General features: G+C 37.4%; 1 long non-coding RNA gene across 1 annotated transcript in view; it reads left to right on the top strand.

Annotated features, from left to right (window-relative positions):
- Positions 1-3,152, top strand: part of LOC109490368 — an 8,390-nt gene extending 5,238 nt beyond the window's left edge. Inside the window, exon 3 of the long non-coding RNA XR_002143700.2 lies at positions 3,097-3,152. This is a non-coding gene — a long non-coding RNA (uncharacterized LOC109490368). The remainder of the gene's footprint in view (positions 1-3,096) is intronic.
- The last annotated feature ends 7,043 nt before the right edge of the window (positions 3,153-10,195 follow it).

The following is a 10,195-nucleotide window of genomic DNA, read 5'->3' as shown; positions in this document are numbered from 1 at the left end:
TGAGGTCCTCATCTGCAGGATGACCTCTATTAATAGGTGTTTTGCCCATCTCTTTCCTCTGTAGTGGCTTCAATAAGCCACCGTTACCCTCTTCCCAAGTACTCTTTGCAAACACAAGATGGATCCTATCCCTCCCTGTGCAAATGCCCTGTGGCTCCCTATAGCTCACCTATGTGGATGAAATGTCTGTTATTTGGCAGGGTCTACAAGCCTTTTGATGTGATTCTTGCCCCCTTGGGCAGCTTTAATTCTTGTTCCCTTGCCCAGAACGTTATAGTTCAGGAATAAGGTAGTCTTAGAGATTCTTAGAGATAATGTGCTCCTGCAAAGCTCTGGAATTTTGTGCATTAATTTACTTTCCCCAGAATGGTATTTACCCTTCATTCCCACAGGTCTGCTGGCAAATACCTGGGTCTTTATATACTTGCTTGCAAAGCTCCTCTGTTCTCAATGGAGAAAACTCATGATTATCCCTCTTCTTTCTTTCTGCTATATTTCAGATTTTCTTGAAGGAACTAAATTGCCTTATTTTTTAAAAATATTTATTTATTTGAAAGAGAGAGAGCGTGAGCATGCATGAGCAGGAGGGATAGAGGGAGAGGAAGAGAGAGAATCCCAAACAGATGCCATGATGAGCACGGAGCCCCGCGTGGGGCTTGATCTCATGACACTGAGATCATGACCTGAGCCAAAATCAAGACTTGGACGCTTCACTGACTGAGCCCCCCAGGCACCGCTAAATTGCCTTCCTTGCTTTACATGCATGCATGAAGTTCCTAGTTTAACACTGCACATGCTGACGCAGGGAGGGCTCTTTCCTTTGAAATCAAACCTAGCTCAGCACACCATATCTCAATAAAATTTGACTGGGCAAATGAATGCAATCTGGTGCCACTGGTTGGCCTGTCCACCCAGTTAATGGATCACGGGCTCCCCAAGTCACCGGGAGAACTAAAAAATACTGATTCCTGGTATTCCTGAGTTAGAACCCAAGACACAGATTTCTAACAGGCTCCCCCGTTGATTCTAAAACAGCCACAGAAGACATTTGGGAGTCACTAATCCCAACCATCTTAGATGCATGAATGTTCTTCTCTGACTCTAGAAGACACCTGGTTCTCATCTTCCTCCAGTTAAAAATCTTTTGTTTCCAGCACCAAGATTCGATGACATCACAGACATTGAACTGGCAATGTTGTAACTATCCACAGACAATTAGCCACTGTTAGCACTCACATCTCCATGATTTGATGGGTATTCCAGCAGTTCATTCACGTTCTGGCCCTCTGAGCTTTTGTTATGTGTCATGTAGTCTTGGGATGGCCCAGCAGATGGCAATATGACCTCAAGAAATGACTTTGGGGGGCGTGATTCATGGGAGTGGCCACGAGGTGGCAGCATCGCACGGAGTTCCGATTTCACTGAAGGCTGCAAATCCTGCTTAGACTTTTCAGTTGATGAGCCCTGGGTGTTATATGCAACTGATGAATGGTTGAACACTACATCTGAAACTAATGATGTACTATGTGTTGGCTAATTGAATTTAAATAAAAGGATGTGATCAAGTACAAGAAGAAGAAGAAGAAGGAGAAGAAGAAGAGAAGAAGAAGAAAAGCCTCATATCCCTAATTGATTTAGAAGCAAGCTTTACCTTCCTAGGATGCTAAAAGTGAATGTTTCAAAGACTGCATACACAGCGTGATTTGCGTTGTTTCAGATAAAACAGTATATCCTTAATTACTTAATACCTGGGATGTGGACAGAAACTCTTTATCGTTGTGTTTTCTTACAAAATGAAAACTCTCCATGGATAGAAGGGCACACAATACATCTTAATCCATCATTAGTGACTTAAGGTGAAGGCTCGAAGCAGGTTTGAAAGGTTTTGTGAGGTCTTGAAGGATTTGTACTGCACAGGGGTGTGGCAAAACCCATTCCCCAGGGGGTTGCTCCATGCAGAGAGGTCTCAGGACCTCAGGGGTTGCAGATCTCCTGTAAAGCAGGCTGGCAGCTCTCCGCCAGCATCCAAGTCTCCCAGACACCACTGTGGGCTCAGCCCTCCCTGAAACTCCAGGTTTCAAGATCTGTTTGATTTTTTTATTTTTTCAATGTGGAGTCTCTCAATTTTCCAATATTGGCAGCTAATTCAAATAATCTACATCAGATTCACCACAGCATTTCACTTTGGGTTTTCTCCCAGGAGAAGCATGCTTAAATAATCTTCAGAACATTTGTCACTAACAGAGAATGCAGATTTCTATGAAAGTAGTATTTTCTTCAAAGAGAGTCCCCAGAAGAAGTGGTTACAATTTGAATTTTTAAATAGTGTTCGAACTGCTCCCTTAGGTTATTTTTACTGGCTTTATTGGCAGGGAAATCTTGCTTCTACTTGTGCCATAGAAATATTTTCATAAATAATAATTGCCATAAATTTCTATGTGACATTTAATTTTTTTGTCTATATTGGACATTTATTTGTTATTTTTACTGATTATGAAAGTCATACATGCCCTTTGGGAGCAGGAAGTGGGGGGACCTCAAACACTATATAAACGCTTTATAAGCCATAAAAAATAGAAAAATAAATGTCTCCTCAATATCTCCTCACAGCGCTCCCCTCCCAGTACATCACGGTGACAGCATTGTGTGTGCTTTTACAGACTTTTTTCTATGCACATCAAAATGTCAATAGGGGATAAGTATGCAAATCTAAGTTTTTATAGTTTGCGTAACCAAAAATGTATGATGCTGGTTTGAAGTCCACTTTTTCACACAATAATATCATTTGAAGAATGGATTAATTTATCGACTGGATTGTTCTTGGAAGTCACCATCCATAACAGACAGAACAATCCTGTGTTCAAATTACAGTCCCACTGTTTATGATAGTGACAGATGTCATCCTAATCTTGTTTTTATCTTTAATGGAAACATTTCTGGTTTCTCACAACTGAACATAAGGCTGGCTTTGGTTTAGTATATGTAATATTTTTAATACATTGGGGAAATATTCACCTATTTCTGTTCTTTTTTATAAAAAGGACCAATTTTATTTTATTTTTTATTTTTAAAAGATTTTATTTATTTATTTGACAGAAAGAGAGAGACAGCCAGTGAGAGAGGGAACACAAGCAGGGGGAGTGGGAGAGGAAGAAGCAGGCTTCCCGCTGAGCAAGGAGCCCGATGTGGGGCTCAATCCCCGGACCCTGGGATCACACCCTGAGCCGAAGGCAGATGCTTAACGACTGAGCCACCCAGGCACCCCAGGATTGATTTTATTTTAAATCATGAATGGACACCAGCTCTTATTAAAATGCTGCTTTGATGTCTGCTGAGATATTTACTTTTTTGACCTTATAATATGGTTGGTGATTTTAATAGATTTTCTTTTAATGATCTTTCCTTGTACCGTGGTGCAAACTTTACTTACTGTAGCAAATTTTTCTTATGATGTTCTACATAGTTCTCTCTTGTAGGATGTGGGATTGACCCATGCTTTTCTTTTCCTTCAGTTTCTATGCAGGCTTCCTAAGATTTGGTTTTATTGTTATGCTGGTCTTACAAAAATGATTTTGAATGTGTTTTTCATTTTTCTCTGGAATATTTAAAATAGTGTCCACATAATCTTTTATTTGATAAAGTGATAAGAATTTATACCATTAAGCCTGGTGTTTTCTAGGATGAAGCTCTTTGACAACTTTCTTAGATTAGGCTCGTTTTAAAGCCAACCCCCTTTCCACTCCCATAATTCTACTATTTGGCCAGGATTGAGATCTCTATCTCTTCTTGGGTCAGTTTTAATAATGTGTGTGTGATACATATGTATCCGTTAATATGTGTGTGTCCTGTCTATATATGTATCTATGTTTAGTTTAGTTACTTTTTTTACATATTGCTGAATATATTCTTTTCCAAATCAGATTTGTCCCGGTTAATCTAGTCCTAAATATAGAACCAGCTCTGAGCTTGATTTATCATTTTTAAAATTTTCTACTTTATTACTTTCTCATTGGCTTTATTAAATCTCTCTTCTTTCCTTATGTTAATTTTTGCCTTTGTCTTATTCAGTTTGAAATTTGCTTTGGAGTTCATTTACTTTTTCACTTTTGTATTTGGTACTGTACATGTACAAATATAAATTTGTCTCTGTACACAGCTTTAGCCAAATTCTAGGGTTGCCATTTTTATTTTCTTAATATTTTGGAATTTGAGGCTCACTATTCTCACTTTTTAATAATCTAAGATAAAGATCAATTTTTAAAATTACTGGTTCAAAATATATTTGAACAACCCTCAGCTTGGTTCCCGGAGTGAGCACTGGGTGTTATATGAAACTAGTGAATCGTTGAACACTATATCAAAAACTGATGATGCACTGTATACTGGCTAATTGAACATAATAATTAAAAAAATCATTTACAAGGCAAATATATTGAATATATATATTCAAGATATATTTTCCGTGCTACTTTATTGTATTGTTTATATATAGTCATTGCTTTTTGTTTGTTTGTTATTTCTCCTTTTAATTATATCTTGCAGACTTTGCTTCAGTATTGTGGTATTTCATAATTTGGTACATAAAGATCTATGCTCAATATACCTGCATGATATATTATATACTTTACCATTATAAAATATACTTTTAATGCTTACTGTTTCTCATCTGGTAATAAACTGAGATTATTTCTTTCTTTTGGTTGTGTTTTTTTAAACCTTTAGCTGGGTGAATGCTTGTTGTTATGTTTTCAACATTTCTTATTGATTTCAATTGGCCTATGTCTCTTATATAACTTAAATATTTCAGTTTTCATTGTAGATACAATCTGAAAGATTTAAAAAAGTGTTCACCAAACTTTTATTTAGTAATGTAACAAATACCTTTGATCTAAATAAAAAAGAATATTGGGTAAATCATATATTCATTAATGACACAGGGAAATGAGGTTCGGGGTTAAGTGGCTAATAAAAATGTCCCAAATACCTAAGCATTAATTCTACTAAGGAAATCATTGCTACCATTGCTATTTACCCCATTCCCACCCAGTCTTCAGAGAGAGAGAACTAGAGAGGAGCTTACCTGCCTTTTTTTCTTGGGTCATTAGCTCTTGAATTAAAGCACAGCAAGGGAGCATCTGCTGACATAGCCTAAATCATGGGCCTGTACCCAAGTTTCAAGGGGGAAAGGGAATATTTATTTCCATTCTTTATAGTGGGGAGCTCTTTCCTACCCATTAGGACTGATAAGGTGGAGAATTCTTTAAGCATACAAAGCAGCTGAGATTCTAGAAAGCAGAAAATGAGACAAACGTGCATTCTATTCTTTTAATGCTTACCTTTATAATTGAAAAAGAACATAGCATAATCTCTATTTCTTGTTTTATTGCCGTTAAACTGTACTTACGGACGATCTGTTATGAAATATGAATAAATTAACACATGGTCATTTCTTCCCAGTTATTTTTACCTCTTGTACCTCCCAATATTGAAGAAGTAAATTCTTTTACATCATCAACGCTTAAAATGTCATTTTGCTTTACAATTTTACTCCACTTAAGACATCCGATGAGTGGGAAAAGTACTCATTTTGTAGTATACTATGATGAGTCAAGGATGCACATTATAACCCCTAGTTTTAACACCAAATAGTAGGAAAATACACCAGCAGAGAGAAGAATGACATAATCAAAAATAATTAACCCAAAAAAATAAATAAATAAAAGCTAGAGAGGAAGGAAAAAAGGCCACAGTATAAATGGAATTCATAGCCAGATTTTTAAAAGGATTACTACCAATTGATATGAAAAAGACAGAGGAACCAACAGAAGAATGTCCAAGAAACTTGAATAGACACTTCTCAAAAGACAATATCCATATGGCTGATAAGTATGTGTAAGAAAACTCAATCCCATAATGGAATAAAACCACAGAGGAAATCCCAGTCCAAATACACCAGAAGGGTTAAAATTCAAAGACCATCAGTGCCATCTATTTGCAAAAATAGGAAGCAATGAGAACTCTTATACCTCTCTGTTTGGAGTGGAAATTAGCACCTTCTAAAATTGAACATGGGCCTATCCTGTGACCCAGCCTTTACTACTATGCAGAGCGCCTATAGGAATGCATTATTTGTGCACCAAAGACATACCCCAGAAGTTTGTAGCATCAATATTCCTAATAGCCTCAAACTGGAAATAATTCAAATATCCATCAACAGTAGAATAATGAAATATTGGTATATACCATGCACACTGACATCAGTGAAAACAAATTAACTACATCCAAATGCAAAAACTTGGATGACTCTCAGAAACACAATTAAAAACATTAAAAAAAAAAAAAGCCAGGCACAAAAAATATGTACTGTAGGATTCTTTAAAATGAAGTTCAAAAGCTGGCAAGACTAACCAGCGCTGGAAATCAAGGTAGTGGGTATGAGAGGACTAAGAAGGAGCACGAGAGTTTTGGTGGGGGGGTTCATGTTCTGTATCTTGATTTGGGTTATGAGTACATGGATACTTTATTGATTATTGTGTATAATATCTCCCCAAAACGTAGTAACTTAAGACACTAATAATTTTTGACTCATAGTTTCTTTTGATCAGGAATTCAGAGCTGGCATAGGGTGAGGGGGATGTCTGCTTCATGACTTCTCAGGCCTTAGCTGGAAGGCTTAAAAACTGAAGCCTGAATCCCCTGAAGGCTTGCCAGCGGTGAGAGGATTCCCTTCTAAGGTGCTGTGCTCACAAGACTGACAGGTTGGTGCTGGTGGATTCTTCCCTCTACACAGGCCTGCTTCAGTGCCCTTGCAGATTTCTGATGACTTCTCCCAGAAAGAGAAATCCAGACACCAAAGTAGCAGCTGCCATATCTTTTATGATCTAACCTTGGAAGTCACACAACATCCCTTGAGAAGTATCCTATTGGTCACACAGACCAGGCACAATTCAGCAAAGAGGGGAGTACTCAAGGCGGTGAATGCCAGGAGGTATAAGGCATTGAGGCTGCCCATCAACATGGGAAGTGTTCACTCTGCACCATCCTGTGCATATGCTGTGCTTCAATATAATGTTTCCTTGAAGAGTGCAAGGGTTGTGCGCTTGGTTAAGCATCTCACTCTTGGTTTCAGCTCAAGTCATGATCTCAGAGTCATGAGCTCAAGCCCTGTGCCAGGGCCCATGCTCAGCATGGAGTCTGCTTAAGACGCTCTCTCTCCCTTCCCTGGTCCCTCCTCCCAAATAAATAAATCAATCTTAAAAAAAATAAAATAAAATGTTCACTCGAAATAAGGTACTTTTTTCAAAATAAGTTTTTATCAACATTATTTAGAAAATAACAGCAATGAGATTACCCTAAGAAGATAAGTCCCTTTCTAAAGGTGTTTTCGTGATTATCATGACAGAATGAATTAGATGAACTATGCAATCATCCCAAGCCCTTCAACATGATAATACAGGGATCAAAATAGTACCTACCTCGTAGACATCTTTTGAGGATTAAATAAATTATCTTCTTATTAGGTAATAAAAGCAAGAAAACTCAAATGCTTGGTTGACAAAGGAGGGAACGTATAATGGTACACAGAGCAGTTTTTAAACATTGGGATCCCATGATGGTCAATGGTAATATTTTCAAAAATTTTTAAATGCCCCATCGTTTCTGAAAATATAAGCAAAATCAGCATGGCATTATCAAGATAACAAAACCTAAAGAGAGCAATGAAAGTAGAAAAAGAGGTGGAAATTTTGTCAAAATTTTATCTGGAATAAAGTTTTTAACCTGACAGTTCGTGCCTGTAATACCCAGCTGTCATACCTGTGCAGTGCCTTCTGGTTTGTAAATTCCTTTCCCCTTTACCTCACTGTCCTCATGAGCATTCAGAGTCAGGCAAGTAAGGATCGTTCTCATTCTACTAAGAAGGAAGTAGATGATAAGAGAAGTGAAGTAATTTGTCAACTGTCACATAGTTGGTAAGTTGCTGAGCCTGGACTCTGTTTAATATATTTTTTAAATGAAATACAATCAACATACAGTATTCTAGTAGTTTCAGGTGTACAATATAGTGATTCAACAATTCCATACATTACGCAGTACACATCATGATAAGCATACTTTTAATCCTCTTTTTCCCCCATGATTTTAACATATTGCCTTCAATAGAACAAAGCCAGTTTAGATTTGAATTATCATAGTTAAATTTATGTTCCAAATGTTGTGTAGAAGAAAGGCAGCAAAATGNATGATAAGCATACTTTTAATCCTCTTTTTCCCCCATGGTTTTAACATATTGCCTTCAATAGAACAAGGCCAGTTTAGATTTGAATTATCATAGTTAAATTTATGTTCCAAATGTTGTGTAGAAGAAAGGCAGCAAAATGTGCATAGCATCTTAGAAAGACCTTAGGTAAAAATTCATAAGCACTTAACCTTGGCAGTGTCAACTGAAATAATCCAGGACGATTCAGTTCCCCAAAAATCTTGAAGTTCAGCTTTATCCAGTAAATTTTTGAGAAGAGAGTCGGAATGGTTGACTAAAAATGCTGGCTGTTGACAAATTATTCTTGAGTTGACTTAAGTGAGACTAAGACTATGATTCTTTACGCCTACCATTTCATGCTTGTAGACCAAGGTAAACTTGATAATTCTCGGTTATTTTAGGCCACTGAAAATGTGCTCTTAAATCGTAGTGAACAATCATCTCAGACCTTGCAGAAAACCTAGGCTAAGGGAGGTCTTTGTTAGATCTGACTCTTGAATTTCGTGTTAAGACTTCATCTTTACCCCTAAAATCGTCTCTTCCACATTCACTACTTCTTGCTTTTTCTGATCTGCCTACACCAAGCAGAGATTTCTGCATCCACAGAATGAAGCAAGTCCCAACTCTGTTTACATTCTTTCCTGCATATTTCTTTACCCAGCAGCGCCTCAGCTCTGAAAAGTGTTCAAGAGTAAACATGATTCTTTATACAGGCTTGAAGAAGAGGTCACCCAAGCAAATATCATGTGACTCCAAGCCTTTGAAAGCTAATATTTAGCAACCTCTTGTGTTCTTCACTTTCAAAATATTTGTCTCTGGAAATAATGTGAGAACGAGTGTGTCAAGGGGAAGTCAAAGTGGACAAAACCCAATACTCAATGTTTCCCGCTCTCCGGGTCTGAGGTGCGGACAGATCAAAGCAAGTACCCACATCACCTGTGCTTATTTTGGGACAATAAAGCCTGTAACCCGAGATTCAAACTCTATACCTCAGTCACACTTGGGGGGAAGACAATGAAGACTCGGGTCAGGGGACTTTTTAAATTATTTGGGATAAAAATATTATGTGACAACAAGACAAGGGCATACATTGCCAGATTTAAAGCTACTTTCTATTTGGGGGTTTCAAATTCAATATTTTTGTAGTTTAAAAAAAAAAACCTCTTAGGTGATAATAAAAAAAAAATCCTTGCTATTGAATTCGGGTTTTGTTTTGTTTTGTTCTGTTCTGTTTTGGTAAATGAAATGTTGATGGTGGTTTGGGTTAAATGCAACATACACTTAAACCAAATTTCAAATAACTCTTAAAATGGATGACAGAGTAAATAGAGCACATTCTTTGAAGCAAATTTAAAAGATTTGTTTAAAATATTATCAAAGCCTTTGGGACACCTGGCTGGCTCATTTGGTAAAGCATGGGACTCTTGATCTCGGCGTTGTGAGTTTGACCCAACGTTGGGTATAGAGGTTACTTAAAAATAATATCTTAAAAAAAATATGAAAGTCATTGAGGGGTTGACAGGTTTCAGAATATAACCAGATACAGACAGAGATAGGCTAACTCAAGCCCATTTTTATCGTTATTCCTGACCGTGAAGAACCAAATGTTGGTCACATCTTTGAAAAGAGAATTAAAGCGATCGCTCCAAATTTAATACATGTTTCAAAATGAAACTCCCCTGAATATGTAGTTATTAATATTGCTACTAGAGATACAAGACATAAAGTAGAACTTGTAACTTGATAATTCACAATAGTTCATTCATTCCACAGAGTTTTAATGGGCTCCTGCTACATGCCAGGTGCAGAGCAGGGATTGGGTAGAATAGTACACAGGCAGACAAAGTGCCTTTTCCCATGGAGCTGGGAAGGAATAAATAAGCAGAAGATGCTATGATGAGAGAAGGAAGAGTTCACAACAGGGCTCACAGTCCACCC

The sequence above is a fragment of the Ailuropoda melanoleuca genome, chromosome 9 (genome assembly GCF_002007445.2).
Source record: "Ailuropoda melanoleuca isolate Jingjing chromosome 9, ASM200744v2, whole genome shotgun sequence".
NCBI classification, from domain to species: Eukaryota; Metazoa; Chordata; class Mammalia; order Carnivora; family Ursidae; genus Ailuropoda; species Ailuropoda melanoleuca.
This window is presented reverse-complemented; position numbering and strand designations above follow the sequence as displayed.